The sequence below is a fragment of the Leuresthes tenuis genome, unplaced genomic scaffold (assembly GCF_036924035.1).
Source record: "Leuresthes tenuis unplaced genomic scaffold, fLeuTen1.0.hap1 SCAF_14, whole genome shotgun sequence".
In the NCBI taxonomy this organism is placed as follows: Eukaryota; Metazoa; Chordata; class Actinopteri; order Atheriniformes; family Atherinopsidae; genus Leuresthes; species Leuresthes tenuis.
The window spans coordinates 33,154,159-33,181,094 of NW_027325368.1; the positions used below are offsets into that span (position 1 = coordinate 33,154,159).

General features: G+C 41.5%; 1 protein-coding gene and 3 long non-coding RNA genes across 4 annotated transcripts in view; 1 reads left to right on the plus strand and 3 right to left on the minus strand.

Moving 5' to 3' along the window:
- Nucleotides 1-26,936, plus strand: part of LOC140268581 (casein kinase I-like) — a 181,200-nt gene that overhangs the window by 79,448 nt on the left and 74,816 nt on the right. The gene's annotated exons all lie outside the window — the stretch shown is intronic.
- Nucleotides 2,329-2,857, minus strand: LOC140268431 (uncharacterized). Its single transcript, XR_011907536.1, has 3 exons — nt 2,769-2,857; nt 2,605-2,685; nt 2,329-2,520 (listed from the first exon to the last, which is right to left on the minus strand). It is a non-coding gene; the product is annotated as an uncharacterized lncRNA (long non-coding RNA).
- LOC140269192 (uncharacterized) lies at nt 7,827-8,249 on the minus strand. The gene is made up of 3 exons (XR_011907589.1): nt 8,166-8,249; nt 8,002-8,082; nt 7,827-7,917 (listed from the first exon to the last, which is right to left on the minus strand). It is a non-coding gene; the product is annotated as an uncharacterized lncRNA (long non-coding RNA).
- Nucleotides 12,548-12,975, minus strand: LOC140269335 (uncharacterized). Its single transcript, XR_011907602.1, has 3 exons — nt 12,887-12,975; nt 12,723-12,803; nt 12,548-12,638 (listed from the first exon to the last, which is right to left on the minus strand). It is a non-coding gene; the product is annotated as an uncharacterized lncRNA (long non-coding RNA).

Sequence of the window (26,936 nt, forward strand, 5' to 3'; positions counted from 1 at the left end):
CCACTTCAATGCCTTTCTGTGACTCTTCCAGTCTCTGCTGCAACCTGCTGATGACACTGACACTCCGCTCAATGGCCATGTCTGAAAAGTTTGCTTATTATCAGTATATAAATGTCACGGCCAGAGAGGCCATTATATATCAGAACTTCCCAAGAAGAGGAGAAGAGGGGAGACAAAGACAGCTGTGTTTTAAAGAGGAATGTTGTCTCTACTCTGATTGTTATCTTTACGCTGCCCAAATAAGTCGACTCAGGAGATATACCAGGTCTCAGTACATGAAAGCATGTAGAAGATTGTATGTATGTATGTGTGTGTCACCAAATAAAAGGCAAGGGGAGGCGACCACGCGGTGGAGAACTCTTGTGAATCTGCAGAGAGAAGGTTCGTGTGTTGTTCTGCCCATGCAAGTAAAATACTAAGGCCTCTGAGGATTTCTTAGTTTTATGCCGTTGTCTGGGAGTGAATTTTTCTAACACCACATCCGTCTGAGAACATCCTGGTTGAAGCCTCGCAATAGCAAGGTACTGTTGATCAATTGTTTGGTTTCGTCTTGGTCTCATGATATGAAAATGTGAACAGCATGATGAGGACTGTTTAAATACCAATTCTAATTCAACCAGGAAATGTATTGGTCGATTCATGGATCAAACACCTGTTTTGCAGTTAAGCTCCTTGTTAGAGAATAACAACTTGTGCAAAACGTACTGAAACATTGGACATGTGCATTCAAAAGTTTACAGAAGGTCACATTTGATATGTGTAGGAGCCTCGTGTCTCAGGATAAACATTTTAGGATTCATGTAATATAAGGCAACAGGTCAGAAACCTCGCACAAAGGTGAAGCTACTGACTTTTAGACCTGAAACACAAGGGGGAATAGGGATATTCACAGGGGGAGCACTCTTTGGTGGCATTCTGTCCAGCTATCAGGATGACTTTCCCCTACTGTAACATATTAAGACATTAAGATATAGAGGATGAAAATGTCAGGATTTATACCTTGTGAGGCAACTAGTGGACAGAAAAAAATGAAGTCTTAGTTATGGGTCCGGCGGTGCAGCAAGGGAGTGAATGGAGGACCCACATAAAGCAATATAATATTGTCTGTGTACAAAATGGTAACAGTCTGACGAGGCCCTGCTCGTAGCCTACAGGTAGCCTGACAACACCACCTTGGGACTTTTACCCAAAGAATCAGTTTACATTAGTCAAGGTCACGCAAGTAAGTTCTACTTGGCAGGAATGAGACATGGTTCACAGTTCAAAACACTGTGTACACTTTATTAAATAATTTTCTTAAAAAAAAAAAATTCAAATGTGGCAGTAGGCCCTGATTGCACCATGTCAGTGCCTGTCTTTTATTGGCCACTGGGCCGGCTGGTGGCACATAAAGCTCCCTCCCTCACCTGTATGGCCATTGCCTGCTAAGTACAGACTTCTGGGGTCGCCGATTCACCCTGTGCGAACGACTGCATGAACGCCGCTCCTAACAATTCTTCTCGGTAGAGAGTTTTTTCATATTTTTCTGTATGTTGTTGGCTTGGGCTCAACCTCCATGTTTTAATAGGACACTAGTCGAAGTGGCCTGACTCTCTTCGTTATAGGAGCTGCATCGTGGTCTCAAAGTGGTAAGTGTAATGCCTGGGTCTGCTGTGTGCAAGAGCTTAAGTTTTAACTGTATTACTAGAAAATTTCTGAAGAAATTTTGATGGGTGCCCAGCTGCTGCCCGTCTTCTGCCCGTCCACACACACACACACACACAGATGAGAGCTGTGCTGTGCTGAGAGACCTGCTAGTTGCCAGTCAAGCATTAGGTATTTCAGTATTAAACTAAGGTACAGAGATAAGCTGAAACATAGTTTAACATTTGAGATCCTGGCCTGCTGTGGTGAAACCAGCCTGCTTTGGGCAGCATGAGGGAGAGACGGCTGGCTTAATAGATGGCTTAAACAAGGTTTTTAATGTCTTAATCACACAATGAACCACTTTACACTTTACATGGTGGCAGCCATTATGTTTACCTGATTAAGGAGGAGAGTTTAAACAGCCAATCACCTGCTCAGTTACTGGTCTTTTAGCCAACCAAGTCCCCTTTTGGGGGGGGTTGAAGCAGAGATCCCACAGGAGGAGGACAGAAAGTAATGTTCAGACATACTGACAGTTTAAATGTGTTTATTTAGCAACAACAGCTCATTATAATTCAGTCAGTTTTGATAAACTGATAAACTTTAACATGTCACAGTCTATAATAGGGGTCCCTGTGTAGAGAAATATCTGTAAGAATTCACCATCACAGTAAGAGGAAGACATGAGGACATTAAACCTAACAACATTCAAATCTTACCTCTGTCCTATGGTGATAGAAACTCCAGTCTTCATCGGAGTCCTCTGTGATATCTGTGTTTGCTGAAGGTTGTTTGGGTCGCTGCGGCTGATGGGAGTCTTTCTCTGCTTCATTCTGCTTTGAATCCTCCTGTGGAAGGGCAGGTGTTCGGTTCAGCAGGACCTCAGATGGAAAGCTGGACACACAATCATTAACAGCATTAATCATAAACAGACATCCTTACTGTATGTGAGCTGTGAGGGGAAGTGTCAGTACTTACTTTAGACCTTTTTGTCTGTCTCTGCAGCATCTGCATGATGACTGTAGTCTGGATTCATGCTGGTTGCTCATGTTTTAAAAGCTGGAGACAACAATCATGAAATTAGCACCAAGCACACATGATGAAAAGCACTGAAACTGTCTTCATACATGTAGAAGTCTCACCTGTAAGTGCAGCGTTACATCTAATGAGGTCCTGCTTCTCCAACTGAAGATGCTGCATCAGTGTTTTCTGGTGGGGGGGGGGTGTTTGGTTTCTCTGACAGAAGAAAAACAAAAGCATGATAACTTCTAATGAATAAATGGAACAATCTGGTGATGTTATGAGTTAAGGATTCACGTTAAACAGAGTGAAGTGTGAGGTGTAACTCTGAACCTTTGACTCCAACATTTACCTCAGTTTCATCTTTTTCTCTGTCTGACTGAAGCTGCTCCGTCTCTGTCCTGTCTGCCTTCTCTGAGCTTCTCATCACTGGTGGTGTAGCTCTCCGACTGAACAAGCTCTTCTCACAAAAACATGGTCAAGGATGATAAACTAATTGTCAAAGCATCACCGTGCCAGCACGGTACAGCAATCAGGAAGAATCACACTCTACTAGTTAAGCCATGATCCTCAAAGTTCATATTTCACTGATTGGAAGATATGTACAATAATTAACATAATTGCCAACTGTCAAATAAAATACCATGATTATAATTCAAAAGTGCTCATGACTTGAGAATATATAGACGAATAAATAGATGAATAAATAGACATAAAAATGGATAAATAAGCTAAATGAGCACTGAACACAAGCCATATTCTGTTCAAATCACAATGCATTCACATTCTGACTCATTCGACACCAGCACATAGCTTTTGCCGTCGAGAGCATTCAAGTTCAGGCTGCGGGCTAACAATGTAGCATGCTAACATGAGGCAGAGACACAGACACATTAGCCGAAGGAAATGTAGCAAATACCTTATTCTTTGTTTAACTCAAATACGTTCATATTTCCGCCAAGCTCAACGACATATAATGTTCAATATAACCACTAGACACAAGCCTTATACTGAAATAAAGTCATTAAATTCATGTTCCAACAAGTTCAATTGAACAAGCTTTTGCCGTCGAGAGCGTTCAAGTTCAGGCTGCGGGCTAACAATGTAGCATGCTAACATGAGGCAGAGACACAGACACATTAGCCGAAGGAAATGTAGCAAATACCTTATTCTTTGTTTAACTCAAATACGTTCATATTTCCGCCAAGCTCAACGACATATAATGTTCAATATAACCACTAGACACAAGCCTTATACTGAAATAAAGTCATTAAATTCATGTTCCAACAAGTTCAATTGAACAAGCTTTTGCCGTCGAGCGCGTTCAAGTTCAGGCTGCGGGCTAACAATGTAGCATGCTAAGCTAAGGCAGGCACACAGAAACATCGGCGGAAGGAAAATTAGCAAATACCTCGTCTTTATTTAACTGGGAGACGGTCATATTTCCGCCACGATCAACGACAGATAATGTTCAATATAACTAGTCAACACAAGCCTTATACTGAAATAAACTCATTAAATTCATATTCCAACAAGTTCAATTTGAACAAGCTTTTGCCGTCGAGCGCGTTCAAGTTCAGGCTGCGGGCTAACAATGTAGCATGCTAAACAAGGCAGTCACACCGAAACATCGGCGGAAGGAAAATTAGCAAATACCTCGTCTTTATTTAACTGGGAGACGGTCATATTTCCGCCACGATCAACGACAGATAATGTTCAATATAACCACAACGTAAATTCATAGCTTTCAAAGCATTCCACGCCAGACAGCGGGCTAATAGTGTAGCATGCTAAACAAAGCAGTCACACCGAAACATCGGCGGAAGGAAAATTAGCAAATACCTCGTCTTTATTTAACTGGGAGACGGTCATATTTCCGCCACGATCAACGACAGATAATGTTCAATATAACCACAACGTAAATTCATAGCTTTCACAGCATTCCACGCCAGACAGCGGGCTAATAGTGTAGCATGCTAAACAAGGCAGCCACACCGAAACATCGGCGGAAGGAAAATTAGCAAATACCTCGTCTTTATTTAACTGGGAGACGGTCATATTTCCGCCACGATCAACGACAGATAATGTTCAATATAACCACAACGTAAATTCATAGCTTTCACAGCATTCCACGCCAGACAGCGGGCTAATAGTGTAGCATGCTAAACAAGGCAGCCACACCGAAACATCGGCGGAAGGAAAATTAGCAAATACCTCGTCTTTATTTAACTGGAGGACGGTCATATTTCCGCCACGATCAACGACAGATAATGTTCAATATAACCAAACCAAGCAAAAAATAGATCTTACCTGAACAAAGCTCGCCAGACAGAAAGACTACTCAAGAATATTCGAAGAAGCAGGGGCGAAGTGACGATCCAACAACCAATGAAAACAGTGGAATTGCTGACGTGTGTCGTCAAGCGTCTGGTATGAAGCTGTTAAAACAGCTGATTGTGTTGATCATAATGGAAAACATATGAGTCCGTGCGCGCTGTCGCGCGCATTTGTCTCGTGAGTGGCACGAACCTGTTATCACAGCTGATGTGTTGATCATAATGGAAAACATATGAGTCAGTGCGCGCTATCGCGCGCATTTGTTTCGTGAGGGCTAGCATGACGCTGTTGATAGCTGATCATAATGGAAAACATATGAGTCCGTGCGCGCTGTCGCGCGCATTTGTCTCGTGAGTGGCACGAACCTGTTATCACAGCTGATGTGTTGATCATAATGGAAAACATATGAGTCAGTGCGCGCTATCGCGCGCATTTGTTTCGTGAGGGCTAGCATGACGCTGTTGATAGCTGATCATAATGGAAAACATATGAGTCCGTGCGCGCTGTCGCGCGCATTTGTCTCGTGAGTGGCACGAACCTGTTATCACAGCTGATGTGTTGATCATAATGGAAAACATATGAGTCAGTGCGCGCTGTCGCGCGCATTTGTCTCGTGAGGGCTAGAATGACGCTGTTATGATAGATGTGTTGATCATAATGGAAAGCATATGAGTCAGTGCGCGCTATCGCGCGCATTTGTCTCGTGAGCGGCTAGCATGACGCTGTTGGGTCAGTGCGCGCTGTCGCGCGCATTTGTCTCGTGAGCGGCTAGCATGACGCTGTTGGGTCAGTGCGCGCTGTCGCGCGCATTTGTCTCGTGAGCAGCTGGCATGAAGCTGTTTTCACAGTTTTGGCTGCCTGCTGACAGACAGAGGCTGTCATGTTATATTGTATTAGGAGCACAGATAAAACAGGCTGGCATAATGCTGTTACAGCAGGCCAACCTGCTTGGCTCTGCCCTCATCCGCCATCTTGGCTCTGCCCTCATCAGCTGTGATAGAACAGGGCAGCCTTCTTGGGTGTGGTCAGCATTAGTTGCTATGGGCAACAGCTGTGCCTGCCAACTGCCGAATTCTGCACCTCACTTTGTCCCCTTAAAATCATGGGGTTTTCATATTGAGGCAGAAATCTGGAACAAAACGCTCGCTGTTCGAAAAGTAGAAGTCGTATCCGAATAATTCTTTCACCGTGAGCGCCAGAAGGCCCGGGGGAAGCCAGCGGTGTAATTTTTATTCTTCTAACCCCCGTGGCTCCTTTATTATGGCAGTTTTAAAATGATTTTTCACACTGATTTCAGGGCTCGGCCGTTTTATAATGGGATGGAATGTTCCCTCTCTGCGCTCAGAGGGGATTTGTGAGAAATCTGTGAGGCCCAGCTCAATGACAGTCACATTGGGTGAAAGACAACTAAAATACCTACGTTTTGATGTATAATTTATCAAGATCAGGCAGATATTTTGGACGTGAGAGGCATTTGTTCGAGAAATTGTTTTTTAAAGATTTTTAGAGTGACAGTTACAGTGTAACTGACATCAGACGACCTCCTCTGGACACCTAAAACGTAAACTGCCGTTGTGTCAAAGCCGTATAAGCTATTAACAAGCCCTTTACCACAGTTAAAGCTGAGTCTTTCCTGTCACACACAAACTTTGAATGATGTGTGTGTGACGCTGTATGGCTGAGTTCAGAGGCCTCCCGTGTGAGGCAGTTTGGGGCTCTTCGAGCCCCAAACTGCCTCTTTTTGGCCTTCTCCATTCATTTTCCCATTGACAATTTGCCCGCTTTTTCCCATTTATCCGCTATTTCTTTCGAGTAATGAGAGAGAAAAGTAATAGCACACTTCTGCCCATCGGCGCGCACGCAGCCATGTATTTTTTATTTTAGTCGGACCTTCGCTGCGGGCCGAGTTACGCGCCGAAAAACGTGACGGAAACGGAAGAATAATAACTAGAAAATTTCTGAAGAAATTTTGATGGGTGCCCAGCTGCTGCCCGTCTTCTGCCCGTCCACACACACACACAGATGAGAGCTGTGCTGTGCTGAGAGACCTGCTAGTTGCCAGTCAAGCATTAGGTATTTCAGTATTAAACTAAGGTACAGAGATAAGCTCAAACATAGTTTAACATTTGAGATCCTGGCCTGCTGTGGTGAAACCTGCCTGCTTTGGGCAGCATGAGGGACAGACGGCTGGCTTAATAGATGGCTTAAACAAGGTTTTTAATGTCTTAATCACACAATGAACCACTTTACACTTTAAATGGTGGCAGCCATTATGTTTACCTGATTAAGGAGGAGAGTTTAAACAGCCAATCACCTGCTCAGTTACTGGTCTTTTAGCCAACCGAGTCCCCTTTTGGGGGGGTTGAAGCAGAGATCCCAGAGGAGGAGGACAGAAAGTAATGTTCAGACATACTGACAGTTTAAATGTGTTTATTTAGCAACAACAGCTCATTATAATTCAGTCAGTTTTGATAAACTGATAAACTTTAACATGTCACAGTCTATAATAGGGGTCCCTGTGTAGAGAAATATCTGTAAGCATTCACCATCACAGTAAGAGGAAGACATGAGGACATTAAACCCAACAACATTCAAATCTTACCTCTGTCCTATGGTGATAGAAACTCCAGTCTTCATCGGAGTCCTCGGTCACATCTGTGGTCGCTGAAGGTTGTTTGGGTCACTGCAGCTGATGGGAGTCTTTCTCTGCTTCATAAGACAAAAAGAGAGGAAACCAAATGTTGAGTTTCATGTAGATCAATTTTCTTGTTTTTGATTCATCACAAAAAATATCCAAAGTACAATCAATGTATTGAGTAAAGATAAAAACACTCACCTTTTTTCATAGTTCTTCTCCTTGGACACGTCACGATGCAGTTTGAATCCTCCTGTGGAAGGGCAGGTGTTCGGTTCAGCAGGACCTCAGATGGAAAGCTGGACACACAATCATTAACAGCATTAATCATAAACAGACATCCTTACTGTATGTGAGCTGTGAGGGGAAGTGTCAGTACTTACTTTAGACCTTTTTGTCTGTCTCTGCAGCATCTGCATGATGACTGTAGTCTGGATTCATGCTGGTTGCTCATGTTTTAAAAGCTGGAGACAACAATCATGAAATTAGCACCAAGCACACATGATGAAAAGCACTGAAACTGTCTTCATACATGTAGAAGTCTCACCTGTAAGTGCAGCGTTACATCTAATGAGGTCCTGCTTCTCCAACTGAAGATGCTGCATCAGTGTTTTCTGGTGGGGGGGGGGGTGTTTGGTTTCTCTGACAGAAGAAAAACAAAAGCATGATAACTTCTAATGAATAAATGGAACAATCTGGTGATGTTATGAGTTAAGGATTCACGTTAAACAGAGTGAAGTGTGAGGTGTAACTCTGAACCTTTGACTCCAACATTTACCTCAGTTTCATCTTTTTCTCTGTCTGACTGAAGCTGCTCCGTCTCTGTCCTGTCTGCCTTCTCTGAGCTTCTCATCACTGGTGGTGTAGCTCTCCGACTGAACAAGCTCTTCTCACAAAAACATGGTCAAGGATGATAAACTAATTGTCAAAGCATCACCGTGCCAGCACGGTACAGCAATCAGGAAGAATCACACTCTACTAGTTAAGCCATGATCCTCAAAGTTCATATTTCACTGATTGGAAGATATGTACAATAATTAACATAATTGCCAACTGTCAAATAAAATACCATGATTATAATTCAAAAGTGCTCATGACTTGAGAATATATAGACGAATAAATAGATGAATAAATAGACATAAAAATGGATAAATAAGCTAAATGAGCACTGAACACAAGCCATATTCTGTTCAAATCACAATGCATTCACATTCTGACTCTTTCGACACCAGCACATAGCTTTTGCCGTCGAGAGCATTCAAGTTCAGGCTGCGGGCTAACAATGTAGCATGCTAACATGAGGCAGAGACACAGACACATTAGCCGAAGGAAATGTAGCAAATACCTTATTCTTTGTTTAACTCAAATACGTTCATATTTCCGCCAAGCTCAACGACATATAATGTTCAATATAACCACTAGACACAAGCCTTATACTGAAATAAAGTCATTAAATTCATGTTCCAACAAGTTCAATTGAACAAGCTTTTGCCGTCGAGAGCGTTCAAGTTCAGGCTGCGGGCTAACAATGTAGCATGCTAACATGAGGCAGAGACACAGACACATTAGCCGAAGGAAATGTAGCAAATACCTTATTCTTTGTTTAACTCAAATACGTTCATATTTCCGCCAAGCTCAACGACATATAATGTTCAATATAACCACTAGACACAAGCCTTATACTGAAATAAAGTCATTAAATTCATGTTCCAACAAGTTCAATTGAACAAGCTTTTGCCGTCGAGCGCGTTCAAGTTCAGGCTGCGGGCTAACAATGTAGCATGCTAAGCTAAGGCAGGCACACAGAAACATCGGCGGAAGGAAAATTAGCAAATACCTCGTCTTTATTTAACTGGGAGACGGTCATATTTCCGCCACGATCAACGACAGATAATGTTCAATATAACTAGTCAACACAAGCCTTATACTGAAATAAACTCATTAAATTCATATTCCAACAAGTTCAATTTGAACAAGCTTTTGCCGTCGAGCGCGTTCAAGTTCAGGCTGCGGGCTAACAATGTAGCATGCTAAACAAGGCAGTCACACCGAAACATCGGCGGAAGGAAAATTAGCAAATACCTCGTCTTTATTTAACTGGGAGACGGTCATATTTCCGCCACGATCAACGACAGATAATGTTCAATATAACCACAACGTAAATTCATAGCTTTCAAAGCATTCCACGCCAGACAGCGGGCTAATAGTGTAGCATGCTAAACAAAGCAGTCACACCGAAACATCGGCGGAAGGAAAATTAGCAAATACCTCGTCTTTATTTAACTGGGAGACGGTCATATTTCCGCCACGATCAACGACAGATAATGTTCAATATAACCACAACGTAAATTCATAGCTTTCACAGCATTCCACGCCAGACAGCGGGCTAATAGTGTAGCATGCTAAACAAGGCAGTCACACCGAAACATCGGCGGAAGGAAAATTATACATATGAGTCCGTGCGCGCTGTCGCGCGCATTTGTCTCGTGAGTGGCACGAACCTGTTATCACAGCTGATGTGTTGATCATAATGGAAAACATATGAGTCAGTGCGCGCTGTCGCGCGCATTTGTCTCGTGAGGGCTAGAATGACGCTGTTATGATAGATGTGTTGATCATAATGGAAAGCATATGAGTCAGTGCGCGCTATCGCGCGCATTTGTTTCGTGAGCGGCTAGCATGACGCTGTTGGGTCAGTGCGCGCTGTCGCGCGCATTTGTCTCGTGAGCGGCTAGCATGACGCTGTTGGGTCAGTGCGCGCTGTCGCGCGCATTTGTCTCGTGAGCGGCTAGCATGACGCTGTTGGGTCAGTGCGCGCTGTCGCGCGCATTTGTCTCGTGAGCAGCTGGCATGAAGCTGTTTTCACAGTTTTGGCTGCCTGCTGACAGACAGAGGCTGTCATGTTATATTGTATTAGGAGCTCAGATAAAACAGGCTGGCATAATGCTGTTACAGCAGGCCAGCCTGCTTGGCTCTGCCCTCATCCGCCATCTTGGCTCTGCCCTCATCAGCTGTGATAGAACAGGGCAGCCTTCTTGGGTGTGGTCAGCATTAGTTGCTATGGGCAACAGCTGTGCCTGCCAACTGCCAACTGCCGAATTCTGCACCTCACTTTGTCCCCTTAAAATCATGGGGTTTTCATATTGAGGCAGAAATCTGGAACAAAACGCTCGCTGTTCGAAAAGTAGAAGTCGTATCCGAATAATTCTTTCACCGTGAGCGCCAGAAGGCCCGGGGGAAGCCAGCGGTGTCATTTTTATTCTTCTAACCCCCGTGGCTCCTTTATTATGGCAGTTTTAAAATGATTTTTCACACTGATTTCAGGGCTCGGCCGTTTTATAATGGGATGGAATGTTCCCTCTCTGCGCTCAGAGGGGATTTGTGAGAAATCTGTGAGGCCCAGCTCAATGACAGTCACATTGGGTGAAAGACAACTAAAATACCTACGTTTTGATGTATAATTTATCCAGATCAGGCAGATATTTTGGACGTGAGAGGCATTTGTTCGAGAAATTGTTTTTTAAAGATTTTTAGAGTGACAGTTAGAGTGTAACTGACATCAGACGACCTCCTCTGGACACCTAAAACGTAAACTGCCGTTGTGTCAAAGCCGTATAAGCTATTAACAAGCCCTTTACCACAGTTAAAGCTGAGTCTTTCCTGTCACACACAAACTTTGAATGATGTGTGTGTGACGCTGTATGGCTGAGTTCAGAGGCCTCCCGTGTGAGGCAGTTTGGGGCTCTTCGAGCCCCAAACTGCCTCTTTTTGGCCTTCTCCATTCATTTTCCCATTGACAATTTGCCCGCTTTTTCCCATTTATCCGCTATTCCGGTCGAGTAATGAGAGAGAAAAATACAAGCACACCTCTCCCCATCGGCGCGCACGCAGCCATGTATTTTTTATTTTAGTCGGACCTTCGCTGTGGGACGAGTAGCGCGCCGAAAAACGTGACGGAAGCGGGAGAATAATAATAAGTATGAGCAATAGTAATATGTGTGCCCTGCCTATGGCATGGGGCACCCATAACTAGAAAATTTCTGAAGAAATTTTGATGGGTGCCCAGCTGCTGCCCGTCTTCTGCCCGTCCACACACACACACACACACAGATGAGAGCTGTGCTGTGCTGAGAGACCTGCTAGTTGCCAGTCAAGCATTAGGTATTTCAAATCCAGTATTAAACTAAGGTACAGAGATAAGCTGAAACATAGTTTAACATTTCAGATCCTGGCCTGCTGTGGTGAAACCTGCCTGCTTTGGGCAGCATGAGGGACAGACGGCTGGCTTAATAGATGGCTTAAACAAGGTTTTTAATGTCTTAATCACACAATGAACCACTTTACACTTTAAATGGTGGCAGCCATTATGTTTACCTGATTAAGGAGGAGAGTTTAAACAGCCAATCACCTGCTCAGTTACTGGTCTTTTAGCCAACCGAGTCCCCTTTTGGGGGGGTTGAAGCAGAGATCCCAGAGGAGGAGGACAGAAAGTAATGTTCAGACATACTGACAGTTTAAATGTGTTTATTTAGCAACAACAGCTCATTATAATTCAGTCAGTTTTGATAAACTTTAACATGTCACAGTCTATAATAGGGGTCCCTGTGTAGAGAAATATCTGTAAGCATTCACCATCACAGTAAGAGGAAGACATGAGGACATTAAACCCAACAACATTCAAATCTTACCTCTGTCCTATGGTGATAGAAACTCCAGTCTTCATCGGAGTCCTCGGTCACATCTGTGTTTGCTCAAGGTTGTTTGGGTCACTGCAGCTGATGGGAGTCCTTCTCTGCTTCATAAGACAAAAAGAGAGGAAACCAAATGTTGAGTTTCATGTAGATAAATTTTCTTGTTTTTGATTCATCACAAAAAATATCCAAAGTACAATCAATGTATTGAGTAAAGATAAAAACACTCACCTTTTTTCATAGTTCTTCTCCTTGGACACGTCACGATGCAGTTTGAATCCTCCTGTGGAAGGGCAGGTGTTCGGTTCAGCAGGACCTCAGATGGAAAGCTGGACACACAATCATTAACAGCATTAATCATAAACAGACATCCTTACTGTATGTGAGCTGTGAGGGGAAGTGTCAGTACTTACTTTAGACCTTTTTGTCTGTCTCTGCAGCATCTGCATGATGACTGTAGTCTGGATTCATGCTGGTTGCTCATGTTTTAAAAGCTGGAGACAACAATCATGAAATTAGCACCAAGCACACATGATGAAAAGCACTGAAACTGTCTTCATACATGTAGAAGTCTCACCTGTAAGTGCAGCGTTACATCTAATGAGGTCCTGCTTCTCCAACTGAAGATGCTGCATCAGTGTTTTCTGGTGGGGGGGGGGTGTTTGGTTTCTCTGACAGAAGAAAAACAAAAGCATGATAACTTCTAATGAATAAATGGAACAATCTGGTGATGTTATGAGTTAAGGATTCACGTTAAACAGAGTGAAGTGTGAGGTGTAACTCTGAACCTTTGACTCCAACATTTACCTCAGTTTCATCTTTTTCTCTGTCTGACTGAAGCTGCTCCGTCTCTGTCCTGTCTGCCTTCTCTGAGCTTCTCATCACTGGTGGTGTAGCTCTCCGACTGAACAAGCTCTTCTCACAAAAACATGGTCAAGGATGATAAACTAATTGTCAAAGCATCACCGTGCCAGCACGGTACAGCAATCAGGAAGAATCACACTCTACTAGTTAAGCCATGATCCTCAAAGTTCATATTTCACTGATTGGAAGATATGTACAATAATTAACATAATTGCCAACTGTCAAATAAAATACCATGATTATAATTCAAAAGTGCTCATGACTTGAGAATATATAGACGAATAAATAGATGAATAAATAGACATAAAAATGGATAAATAAGCTAAATGAGCACTGAACACAAGCCATATTCTGTTCAAATCACAATGCATTCACACACCAGCACATAGCTTTTGCCGTCGAGAGCATTCAAGTTCAGGCTGCGGGCTAACAATGTAGCATGCTAACATGAGGCAGAGACACAGACACATTAGCCGAAGGAAATGTAGCAAATACCTTATTCTTTGTTTAACTCAAATACGTTCATATTTCCGCCAAGCTCAACGACATATAATGTTCAATATAACCACTAGACACAAGCCTTATACTGAAATAAAGTCATTAAATTCATGTTCCAACAAGTTCAATTGAACAAGCTTTTGCCGTCGAGCGCGTTCAAGTTCAGGCTGCGGGCTAACAATGTAGCATGCTAAGCTAAGGCAGGCACACAGAAACATCGGCGGAAGGAAAATTAGCAAATACCTCGTCTTTATTTAACTGGGAGACGGTCATATTTCCGCCACGATCAACGACAGATAATGTTCAATATAACTAGTCAACACAAGCCTTATACTGAAATAAACTCATTAAATTCATATTCCAACAAGTTCAATTTGAACAAGCTTTTGCCGTCGAGCGCGTTCAAGTTCAGGCTGCGGGCTAACAATGTAGCATGCTAAACAAGGCAGTCACACCGAAACATCGGCGGAAGGAAAATTAGCAAATACCTCGTCTTTATTTAACTGGGAGACGGTCATATTTCCGCCACGATCAACGACAGATAATGTTCAATATAACCACAACGTAAATTCATAGCTTTCAAAGCATTCCACGCCAGACAGCGGGCTAATAGTGTAGCATGCTAAACAAAGCAGTCACACCGAAACATCGGCGGAAGGAAAATTAGCAAATACCTCGTCTTTATTTAACTGGGAGACGGTCATATTTCCGCCACGATCAACGACAGATAATGTTCAATATAACCACAACGTAAATTCATAGCTTTCACAGCATTCCACGCCAGACAGCGGGCTAATAGTGTAGCATGCTAAACAAGGCAGCCACACCGAAACATCGGCGGAAGGAAAATTAGCAAATACCTCGTCTTTATTTAACTGGGAGACGGTCATATTTCCGCCACGATCAACGACAGATAATGTTCAATATAACCACAACGTAAATTCATAGCTTTCACAGCATTCCACGCCAGACAGCGGGCTAATAGTGTAGCATGCTAAACAAGGCAGCCACACCGAAACATCGGCGGAAGGAAAATTAGCAAATACCTCGTCTTTATTTAACTGGAGGACGGTCATATTTCCGCCACGATCAACGACAGATAATGTTCAATATAACCAAACCAAGCAAAAAATAGATCTTACCTGAACAAAGCTCGCCAGACAGAAAGACTACTCAAGAATATTCGAAGAAGCAGGGGCGAAGTGACGATCCAACAACCAATGAAAACAGTGGAATTGCTGACGTGTGTCGTCAAGCGTCTGGTATGAAGCTGTTAAAACAGCTGATTGTGTTGATCATAATGGAAAACATATGAGTCCGTGCGCGCTGTCGCGCGCATTTGTCTCGTGAGTGGCACGAACCTGTTATCACAGCTGATGTGTTGATCATAATGGAAAACATATGAGTCAGTGCGCGCTATCGCGCGCATTTGTTTCGTGAGGGCTAGCATGACGCTGTTGATAGCTGATCATAATGGAAAACATATGAGTCCGTGCGCGCTGTCGCGCGCATTTGTCTCGTGAGTGGCACGAACCTGTTATCACAGCTGATGTGTTGATCATAATGGAAAACATATGAGTCAGTGCGCGCTGTCGCGCGCATTTGTCTCGTGAGGGCTAGAATGACGCTGTTATGATAGATGTGTTGATCATAATGGAAAGCATATGAGTCAGTGCGCGCTATCGCGCGCATTTGTCTCGTGAGCGGCTAGCATGACGCTGTTGGGTCAGTGCGCGCTGTCGCGCGCATTTGTCTCGTGAGCGGCTAGCATGACGCTGTTGGGTCAGTGCGCGCTGTCGCGCGCATTTGTCTCGTGAGCAGCTGGCATTAAGCTGTTTTCACAGTTTTGGCTGCCTGCTGACAGACAGAGGCTGTCATGTTATATTGTATTAGGAGCACAGATAAAACAGGCTGGCATAATGCTGTTACAGCAGGCCAGCCTGCTTGGCTCTGCCCTCATCCGCCATCTTGGCTCTGCCCTCATCAGCTGTGATAGAACAGGGCAGCCTTCTTGGGTGTGGTCAGCATTAGTTGCTATGGGCAACAGCTGTGCCTGCCAACTGCCGAATTCTGCACCTCACTTTGTCCCCTTAAAATCATGGGGTTTTCATATTGAGGCAGAAATCTGGAACAAAACGCTCGCTGTTCGAAAAGTAGAAGTCGTATCCGAATAATTCTTTCACCGTGAGCGCCAGAAGGCCCGGGGGAAGCCAGCGGTGTCATTTTTATTCTTCTAACCCCCGTGGCTCCTTTATTATGGCAGTTTTAAAATGATTTTTCACACTGATTTCAGGGCTCGGCCGTTTTATAATGGGATGGAATGTTCCCTCTCTGCGCTCAGAGGGGATTTGTGAGAAATCTGTGAGGCCCAGCTCAATGACAGTCACATTGGGTGAAAGACAACTAAAATACCTACGTTTTGATGTATAATTTATCAAGATCAGGCAGATATTTTGGACGTGAGAGGCATTTGTTCGAGAAATTGTTTTTTAAAGATTTTTAGAGTGACAGTTACAGTGTAACTGACATCAGACGACCTCCTCTGGACACCTAAAACGTAAACTGCCGTTGTGTCAAAGCCGTATAAGCTATTAACAAGCCCTTTACCACAGTTAAAGCTGAGTCTTTCCTGTCACACACAAACTTTGAATGATGTGTGTGTGACGCTGTATGGCTGAGTTCAGAGGCCTCCCGTGTGAGGCAGTTTGGGGCTCTTCGAGCCCCAAACTGCCTCTTTTTGGCCTTCTCCATTCATTTTCCCATTGACAATTTGCCCGCTTTTTCCCATTTATCCGCTATTTCTTTCGAGTAATGAGAGAGAAAAGTAATAGCACACTTCTGCCCATCGGCGCGCACGCAGCCATGTATTTTTTATTTTAGTCGGACCTTCGCTGCGGGCCGAGTAACGCGCCGAAAAACGTGACGGAAACGGAAGAATAACTAGAAAGAGCTGTTCCTGCGAAACAGCAGTGAGAATGCATTTTAAGTTGAATGGATTAGTTGAACATGCTCAAATAGCTGAATCTAGTTGAAATTTATCAGAAATCAAGTGAATAATAGTTTAAATGGCTTCAGTGTAATATACAGCAGGGAGTGGAAGAGTGATGTCATCAGTGACAGCAATGTTTGTCAACAGCTGCAGCTTAACGAGCTCTCTCCCTGTGTAACCTGCAGAAATTGCATATTTGGATACTATGACCTCCTGTGAGAAAACCGGAAGAGCGAGGAAAATAATTTGAAGACCGTAAGAAGCAGAAGGCTTGGAGGAACGCAGCAATGTAGTTTTTATTTGAATGGAGTGAAAAAAATTTAAACGGCAGCAGGTTGAACACAGTTGAACCTGTCTCTGGCGTTCCACCAAATTTACATTGGAGTTAGTGAGAGAAATTGAAAAGTTTCTCTCGCTTCAAGGCTCATAGCTGAAATTCTGTAAATGTGAGCTATTTAGTAGTCACATCAGCTGAAAGAGGACAAGTGTACCTACATTTTAAGGTATAATTTGTTTATCTGAGTTGAACAGTTTTAAAGTTAGAGCAATTTGTTTGAATATCAGAAACAGTTAAAATGATCAGTCTGCCACTCTAATCTTCTCATGCATAAAAATCAAGAAGGAGCAAAAATGTTCATGTTTTTTAAACTGTCATATTTGAGAATTGGCTGAATATTTGAAAAATCTGTATAATCAGATAATAGCTGAATGTCTTGTGAACATTTTAAAGTTTGAATGGTGACTCTAGCTGAATGTATGCTGAACTAGTTAGGTTGGAAAGAGGAGGAAGTTTTTGAAGAGTTGAAAGAAATTGCCATTCATTTGAATGAGGGGGAAATTTGAATAAAAGTTAAATAGTTTAAAAAGTATAAAAGTTATAAACATGAAAAATAGTAGCCATCATCTCCTGAAGGAGCTGAACGTTTTGATACCAAATTTGTTGAAATCGGTCAAAGATTGTAGAACTAGTTGAGTGCCAAAAAACGTACGGAATAATAATAATAATAATAACTAGAAAGAGCTGTTCCTGCGAAACAGCAGTGAGAATGCATTTTAAGTTGAATGGATTAGTTGAACATGCTCAAATAGCTGAATCTAGTGGAAATTTATCAGAAATCAAGTGAATAATAGTTAAAATGGCTTCAGTGTAATATACAGCAGGGAGTGGAAGAGTGATGTCATCAGTGACAGCAATGTTTGTCAACAGCTGCAGCTTAACGAGCTCTCTCCCTGTGTAACCTGCAGAAATTGCATATTTGGATACTATGACCTCCTGTGAGAAAACCGGAAGAGCGAGGAAAATAATTTGAAGACCGTAAGAAGCAGAAGGCTTGGAGGAACGCAGCAATGTAGTTTTTATTTCAATGGAGTGAAAAAAATTTAAACGGCAGCAGGTTGAACACAGTTGAACCTGTCTCTGGCGTTCCACCAAATTTACATTGGAGTTAGTGAGAGAAATTGAAAAGTTTCTCTCGCTTCAAGGCTCATAGCTGAAATTCTGTAAATGTGAGCTATTTAGTAGTCACATCAGCTGAAAGAGGACAAGTGTACCTACATTTTAAGGTATAATTTGTTTATCTGAGTTGAACAGTTTTAAAGTTAGAGCAATTTGTTTGAATATCAGAAAAAGTTAAAATGATCAGTCTGCCACTCTAATCTTCTCATGCATAAAAATCAAGAAGGAGCAAAAATGTTCATGTTTTTTAAACTGTCATATTTCGAAATTGGCTGAATATTTGAAAAATCTGTATAATCAGATAATAGCTGAATGTCTTGTGAACATTTTAAAGTTTGAATGGTGTCTCTAGCTGAATGTATGCTCAACTAGTTAGGTTGGAAAGAGGAGGAAGTTTTTGAAGAGTTGAAAGAAATTGCCATTCATTTGAATGAGGGGGAAATTTGAATAAAAGTTAAATAGTTTAAAAAGTATAAAAGTTATAAATATGAAAAATAATAGCCATCATCTCCTGAAGGAGCTGAACGTTTTGATACCAAATTTGTTGAAATCGGTCAAAGATTGTAGAACTAGTTGAGTGCCAAAAAACGTACGGAATAATAATAATAATAACTAGAAAGAGCTGTTCCTGCGAAACAGCAGTGAGAATGCATTTTAAGTTGAATGGATTAGTTGAACATGCTCAAATAGCTGAATCTATTTGAAATTTATCAGAAATCAAGTGAATAATAGTAAAAATGGCTTCAGTGTAATATACAGCAGGGAGTGGAAGAGTGATGTCATCAGTGACAGCAATGTTTGTCAACAGCTGCAGCTTAACGAGCTCTCTCCCTGTGTAACCTGCAGAAATTGCATATTTGGATACTATGACCTCCTGTGAGAAAACCGGAAGAGCGAGGAAAATAATTTGAAGACCGTAAGAAGCAGAAGGCTTGGAGGAACGCAGCAATGTAGTTTTTATTTGAATGGAGAGAAAAAAATTTAAACGGCAGCAGGTTGAACACAGTTGAACCTGTCTCAGGCGTTCCACCAAATTTACATTGGAGTTAGTGAGAGAAATTGAAAAGTTTCTCTCGCTTCAAGGCTCATAGCTGAAATTCTGTAAATGTGAGCTATTTAGTAGTCACATCAGCTGAAAGAGGACAAGTGTACCTACATTTTAAGGTATAATTTGTTTATCTGAGTTGAACAGTTTTAAAGTTAGAGCAATTTGTTTGAATATCAGAAAAAGTTAAAATGATCAGTCTGCCACTCTAATCTTCTCATGCATAAGAATCAAGAAGGAGCAAAAATGTTCATGTTTTTTAAACTGTCATATTTCAAAATTGGCTGAATATTTGAAAAATCTGTATAATCAGATAATAGCTGAATGTCTTGTGAACATTTTAAAGTTTGAATGGTGTCTCTAGCTGAACGTATGCTCAACTAGTTAGGTTGGAAAGAGGAGGAAGTTTTTGAAGAGTTGAAAGAAATTGCCATTCATTTGAATGAGGGGGAAATTTGAATAAAAGTTAAATAGTTTAAAAAGTATAAAAGTTATAAATATGAAAAATAATAGCCATCATCTCCTGAAGGAGCTGAACGTTTTGATACCAAATTTGTTGAAATCGGTCAAAGATTGTAGAACTAGTTGAGTATCAAAAAACGTACGGAATAATAATAATAATAACTAGAAAGAGCTGTTCCTGCGAAACAGCAGTGAGAATGCATTTTAAGTTGAATGGATTAGTTGAACATGCTCAAATAGCTGAATCTATTTGAAATTTATCAGAAATCAAGTGAATAATAGTAAAAATGGCTTCAGTGTAATATACAGCAGGGAGTGGAAGAGTGATGTCATCAGTGACAGCAATGTTTGTCAACAGCTGCAGCTTAACGAGCTCTCTCCCTGTGTAACCTGCAGAAATTGCATATTTGGATACTATGACCTCCTGTGAGAAAACCGGAAGAGCGAGGAAAATAATTTGAAGACCGTAAGAAGCAGAAGGCTTGGAGGAACGCAGCAATGTAGTTTTTATTTGAATGGAGAGAAAAAAATTTAAACGGCAGCAGGTTGAACACAGTTGAACCTGTCTCAGGCGTTCCACCAAATTTACATTGGAGTTAGTGAGAGAAATTGAAAGGTTTCTCTCGCTTCAAGGCTCATAGCTGAAATTCTGTAAATGTGAGCTATTTAGTAGTCACATCAGCTGAAAGAGGACAAGTGTACCTACATTTTAAGGTATAATTTGTTTATCTGAGTTGAACAGTTTTAAAGTTAGAGCAATTTGTTTGAATATCAGAAAAAGTTAAAATGATCAGTCTGCCACTCTAATCTTCTCATGCATAAGAATCAAGAAGGAGCAAAAATGTTCATGTTTTTTAAACTGTCATATTTCAAAATTGGCTGAATATTTGAAAAATCTGTATAATCAGATAATAGCTGAATGTCTTGTGAACATTTTAAAGTTTGAATGGTGTCTCTAGCTGAACGTATGCTCAACTAGTTAGGTTGGAAAGAGGAGGAAGTTTTTGAAGAGTTGAAAGAAATTGCCATTCATTTGAATGAGGGGGAAATTTGAATAAAAGTTAAATAGTTTAAAAAGTATAAAAGTTATAAATATGAAAAATAATAGCCATCATCTCCTGAAGGAGCTGAACGTTTTGATACCAAATTTGTTGAAATCGGTCAAAGATTGTAGAACTAGTTGAGTGCCAAAAAACGTACGGAATAATAATAATAATAACTAGAAAGAGCTGTTCCTGCGAAACAGCAGTGAGAATGCTTATTTGCTGAATGGGTATAGCTGACCATGCTAAAAAAGCTGAAAATTTAGCACAAAGTTATTAGCTGAATTTTCAAAGCACTTGAAAGGTATTTTTGAAAGGACCTGGTCTTGGTTGAAGACCTGATTAAGAACAGAAGGAGAAGAATTCAGTTGATAGTTTTAAATTCTGTTTCAATCATAATAGAATGATGGCACCTAAAGTTGTTGAGAAGAAGAAGGAGTTGAAAAGATGGAAACAACTTAGCAGAAAATTAGTTGAAAAAGGGCTGAAAAACAATTATTGAAGGACCTGGAGCTGAATAAAAGCTGAGAGGATTAGAAAAACAAACAGCGACTTGAACATGTAAAAAGAACAGTGCTGAACACGACCATGTAAAGAAGTTCAGCTGTGAAACATATAAACATTTAAAGAAGCTAATATGACCATTGGAATGCACTCTGATATTAGAAAGAAAGGAATAATTGAGAGCTTAAACTGGACGAGTCCAGTAATATTAATGCTAGCTCAGGCAACAAAACACTTTCTTTGCATGTTCTCTATTCTCTACTTTTCTGCCTTCATACAGCTCCAGCTCCTTTCAATAATACTTTTTAAAAACTTACAGTATGGCAAACACAAATGAATTTACCTTTGATTGAAATGTTTGTTTCTGATACTTCAGGTTGTTGAAAAATGAACTGCTGTCACTTAAACTATGTTGATCTCTCATCTGTATGTATTCATCTCATAACACATCTGGGTCTGAATCCTTTTTTATAACCAAAGCTCTGCTGATTCTGCAGGGTGGCTTTGGAAAACCAAACCGACAACCAGAGTTCACACTCTTGAATCAGCCCCTAGTGTGGTTCTTACTGTGCTTCTGAACTTCATAGACTTTCTGGAATAGTTCGGGTTGTGTTTCTGGGTCAGGCCGTTGTGCTGAGATATATCTGTCTACAAAATCACACACAGTCTGATCATCACAAACATCCAGTTCAGGTGCTCCATCTACCCAAAGCATTGCATGAATATGTGGACTTCCTCTGTGCTGAAACTCAACTCTGTAGAAAAAGTCAATCACTTTCCCCAGTGGCTGAGCATCTGAGAGCAGCAGATCTCTGAATAGTGCCTCAACACGCTTATCAAACAAGCGCATGCAGGTGACAGGGTTGGATCGCAGAATCTCACACTTTACAGTCCAGTCAAGCGATTCAAAATCAACCTGTTCTCCTTGCTGTCTCTTTATTGCTTCAATCACTTCAGGCCACCTGAACTCAGCAGCTGAAAATGTGCAAAAGAACGTCAGAGTTTCCAACTGGCACATCACATGTGCTCAGTCCAGAATACACATTATTAAAGTCAGGAAGAACGTACAGGGTTCCACTCTGTAAACATAATCGCCTCAACTACTCATTTATTTCCCTATCCATTAAGCTCATTAATGAGGAGGAAGAAAAGGAAAGGGAGCTTAGGCCGAAGTAATGGCGTAGGTGTATTTTTCTGAATGTATTTTCCGTTCCGTTTTTGTTGTCCTGTGTGTACTGGGTACTTGTTAGTCCTGGTTGAAGGAATTTGAAGGTCAAAAAGACAATAGTGGAACAATTCAAAGGTGCTGGAGTAACTGTCAGCAAAGAAAAGCTGAAGGGTTAAGAACAACAAAAGGGTTTCAAGCAGATAATAAGTGAAATGTCTTGACATTTCTAAAGTGTGACATTTCTAAAACTAGAAAGAGTGAAAGTTTAGCTGAAAGCAAGTTGCTGAAATCCTGGTTGAAGCAGGTTGAAGGTGAAAATAAAATAGTGGAATAATTTAAACGTGTTGGCAAAAACTGCAGAAGTCTTAGTTGAAGAAGTTGAAAGGTTAAAAACAACAGAAAGATTTGAAGGATTTAAAATTTTTGTGGAAAAATGTGCGGTTAGTTATTTTAAATCATTTTAAAAGTATAAAAGTTAGAACCACCAAAAGTAAAAACTAATTCCAATTTAATTCAATAAGATAATTCCAAGAGATATAGCAGTAATCTCCTAAAATAGCTGAACATTTTGATACCAAAGTTGTAGAAATCGGTGAAGAATATGCAGTAGTTAATGTCCAAAAAACTGCAGAAGTCTTAGTTGAAGAAGTTGAAAGGTTAAAAACAACAGAAAGATTTAAAGGATTTAAAATTTTTGTGGAAAAATGTGCAGTTAGTTATGTTAAATATTGCTAAAAATGTGAAATATTAGTAGAAAGTCATTTGCTGCAGTTTGAAAAGGCCTGAATGTATTTTTGAAAGGACCTGAAGGACCTGAGAAATGTACAGGACAGAGAAGAAAAATGCTAAACAAAAAGTGAATAAATTCAAAAAGAAGAGAAACACTATAGAAAAATTGTGAGAATTTAGTAGAAATTCATTTGCTGAAGCTACAAAAAGGCCTGAAATGCATTATTGAAAGGATGTGGAGCTGTATGAAGGCAGAAACATAGAGGAAAGAGAAGAACCATGCAAAAAGGACTGGCAGTTGGAAGGTACTGCTGTGATTCAAAGGCTTCTAATTTAAAAAGTAAAGTCCTGAAGGCTATGAAAGTCACATTGGCTGAAAGAGGACAAAATGACCTACGTTTTAATGCTAAAATTATTTCTGTGGCTTAAATATTTTGAAAACAGTGACAGGTTAAAAACTTTTTTTCTGAAGAATCTTGCTGTATTCTTCCACTCTGCCAGTTGGAGCCTCCACTCTACACATGAACATTCCGTGTCATTGGAATGCATTGTAAACTCAGAAATCATCAAGGATTTTAGTACATTTTTAAACTGTGATAGTTCAAAATTGGCTGAATATTTTAAAAAGCTCAATCATTCAGTAATAGTTGAATGTCTTGTGAACATTTTAAAGTTTGAATGGTGTCTCTATCTTAACGTATGCTGAAGTAGTTAAATTTGAAAGAGGAGGAAGCTCTTTGAATGATTTGAAAGGATTTACCATTACTTTTAAAGGGAGAAAACTTTGCACAAAAACCTTAATATTTTAAAAACTATAAACGTTAGAAACACCAAAAGTCATAGCCATCATGTCCAGAATGAGCTGAACGTTTTGTGCAAAAATGGTTTAATTTGCTTAAAGTGTGTGGAAGTAGTTAAACGGCAAAAAACGTACGGAACATATAATAATAATAAAGATAAACAGGAAAACAATAGTGAGAATGCCTTAATGCATTCTCACAATAAAGAGAAACAGGAAAACAATAGTGAGAATGCCTTAAAGCATTCTCACAATAAAGAGAAACAGGAAAACAATAGTGAGAATGCCTTAAAGCATTCTCACAATAAAGAGAAACAGGAAAACAATAGTGAGAATGCCTTAAAGCATTCTCACAATAATAATAAAGGGAAACAGGAAAACAATAGTGAGAATGCCTTAATGCATTCTCACTAATAATAATAAGTATGAGCAATAGTAATATGTGTGCCCTGCCTATGGCATGGGGCACCCATAATAAGTATGAGCAATAGTAATATGTGTGCCCTGCCTATGGCATGGGGCACCCATAATTATGTGTGCCCAATGCCAAAGGCAGGGCACACATATTACTATTGCTCATACTTATTATTCTCCCGCTTCCGTCACGTTTTTCGGCGCGCTACTCGTCCCACAGCGAAGGTCCGACTAAAATAAAAAATACATGGCTGCGTGCGCGCCGATGGGGAGAGGTGTGCTTGTATTTTTCTCTCTCATTACTCGAAAGGATTAGCGGATAAATGGGAAAAAGCGGGAAAATTGTCAATGGGAAAATGAATGGAGAAGGCCAAAAAGAGGCAGTTTGGGGCTCTTCGAGCCCAAAAGTGCCTCCCCTTGGAGGCCTCTGAACTCAGCCATACAGCGTCACACACACATCATTCAAAGTTTGTGTGTGACAGGAAAGACTCAGCTTTAACTGTGGTAAAGGGCTTGTTAATAGCTTATACGGCTTTGACACAACGGCAGTTTACTTTTTAGGTGTCCAGAGGAGGTCGTCTCATGTCAGTTACACTGTAACTGTCACTCTAAAAATCTTTAAAAGAACATTTCTCGAACAAATTCCTCTCACGTCCAAAATATCTGCCTGATCTGGATAAATTATACATCAAAACGTAGGTATTTTAGTTGTGTTTCACCCAATGTGACTGTCATTGAGCTGGGCCTCACAGATTTCTCACAAATCACCTGTGAGCGCAGAGAGGGAACATTCCATCCCATTATAAAACGGGCGAGCCCTGAAATCAGTCGGAAAAATAATTTTAAAACTGCCATAATAAAGGAGCCACGGGGAGTAGAAGAATAAAAATGACACCGCTGGCTTCCCCCTTCCCTTCTGGCGCTCACGGTGAAAGAATTATTCGGATCCGACTTCTACTTTTCTAACAGCGAGCGTTTTTATCCAGATTTCTGCCTCAATATGAAAACCCCATGATTTTAAGGGGACAAAGTGAGGTGCAGATTTGGCAGTTGGAAGTTGGCAGTTACAGCTGTTGCCCATAGCAACTAATGCTGACCACACCCAAGATGGCTGCCCTGTTCTATCACAGTTGATGAAGCCAGAGCCAAGATGGCGGATGAGAGCAGAGCCAAGATGGCTGACGAGGTCAGAGTAAGCAGGGCAGGAGCAGGGCAGCAGCAGTGCAGGAGCAGGGCAGCAGCAGGGCAGGAGCAGGGCAGCAGCAGGGCAGGAGCAGGGCAGCAGCAGTGCAGGAGCAGGGCAGCAGCAGGGCAGGAGCAGGGCAGCAGCAGGGCAGGAGCAGGGCAGCAGCAGTGCAGGAGCAGGGCAGCAGCAGGGCAGGAGCAGGGCAGGAGCAGGGCAGGAGCAGGGCAGGAGCAGGGCAGGAGCAGGGCAGGAGCAGGGCAGATGCAGGGCAGGAGCAGGGCAGCAGCAGGGCAGCAGAAGGGCTCATAAATTCTGCCTTTAACTCATGTTTTCCATTATTCAGAACAGATTAACAGGTTCATGCCAGCCCCTGATGAGACAAATGCGCGCGATAGCGCGCACTAACTCATAAATTTCCATTAATCTGAACAGATTAACAGGTTCATGCCAGCTCCTGATGAGACAAATGTGCGCGATAGCGCGCACTAACTCATAAATTTCCATTAATCTGAACAGATTAACAGGTTCATGCCAGCTCCTGATGAGAAAAATGCGCGCGATAGCGCGCACTAACTCATAAATTTCCATTAATCTGAACAGATCAACCGGGCCTTATGTGTCTAAAGCAGGCAGATTTCACCAGAACAAGCCAGAATCTCATATTTAAGACTGGATTATGATCATATAATGCTTGACTGGCAACTACCAGCCTCTCTGTCTCTCTGTGTGTGTGTGTGGACAGGCAGAACACGGGCAGCAGCTGGGCACCCATCAAAATTTCTTCAGAAATTTTCTAGTTATTATTACTCATTGTCACTTACAGACGCTGCTGTTTGTCCTTCATGATATGATTGCCTGACTGTGGTCCTGCATCGTAGGCTTGGGCTTGTCAGGCTTGGCGTTAGGCGGCTGCCTGTTAATGCCAATTGTACTCCGCAGACTAGTGCTACTTTGTGTGGCATCTTCTGGTGCGGCCAGTTTGCTTGTCCCAGCAGCAGGACAGCTGTATTTGCGTTCACCCGTCTACTGCACCTTGGCAATTTGCTGTGACCTGACGGAAATTATTGTATTTATGTTTTACCATTGTTTATTATTTTGTACGTTCAAGTAACTGAACATGTATTCATTATTTTTGCTCTTTTAACTTTTTTGTATTTGGCACAGGGCACGGCCAACTCTTTTCTCTTCTTTTTGTGCATGTTGTGTTGTGCTTCTTTTTTTTTTTTAAGATTACTGCCCTGCCTGTCTCTGGGAGTTGAGCCGGAGAAACTGTGCCCCTCTTTCTTTGTATGTGTGTGCGTAGCTGTTCAGCTTTTAATTGTGACCCTTTTATTTTAATAATGTGGAATAAACATGTCAATTGGATGAGTTTGTCTAAAGCCTCCTCTGTGGTGAATTTGTGTGCTTAAAGTGTAAACCCAGTTTGGGATGGTGGCAATAGCTTTGCTATACAGTTACCCTTTTGTCTGA